The sequence below is a fragment of the Camelina sativa genome, chromosome 18, assembly GCF_000633955.1.
Source record: "Camelina sativa cultivar DH55 chromosome 18, Cs, whole genome shotgun sequence".
NCBI classification, from domain to species: domain Eukaryota; kingdom Viridiplantae; phylum Streptophyta; class Magnoliopsida; order Brassicales; family Brassicaceae; genus Camelina; species Camelina sativa.
In genome coordinates, this window is record NC_025702.1 from 1,205,484 (window position 1) to 1,205,940 (window position 457).

The window sequence follows — 457 nt, forward strand, 5'->3', positions numbered from 1 at the left end:
CTAATTATAATAATACAATCTCATGATTAATGATCTCTGTTTTTTTTTCCACAAGAATTTGGTCTAATACAAATTCAATTTATGCTATTTTAGATTTCTTAATTTCTTCATCTTTCAAATATTAAAGAAGACCCTTTGGTTAGTTCCATTAAAGCTTTATTTATTGATGTTTTCCAAGCATTCTAACAGTAAAACCTTTAAGTTAGTTGGCAAAAAAATAATAATTAAATTACCACATACCTTTCCTTTTTAAAAATGATGGGATTTAAACACCACCAAATAGAGAAAACACACCCTAAAAAAAAAAAACTGTTTAAGCAAATGTGTAATCGTTTTTTGGAAATGAAAAGTTGATGCTGAGCCAAAAAAAAAAAAAAAAACTAATCAATCAACTCAAACCCAATAAATAATATAACCCATGGCAAAATACTTCCCATCACAGAAATTGAAAAAATAA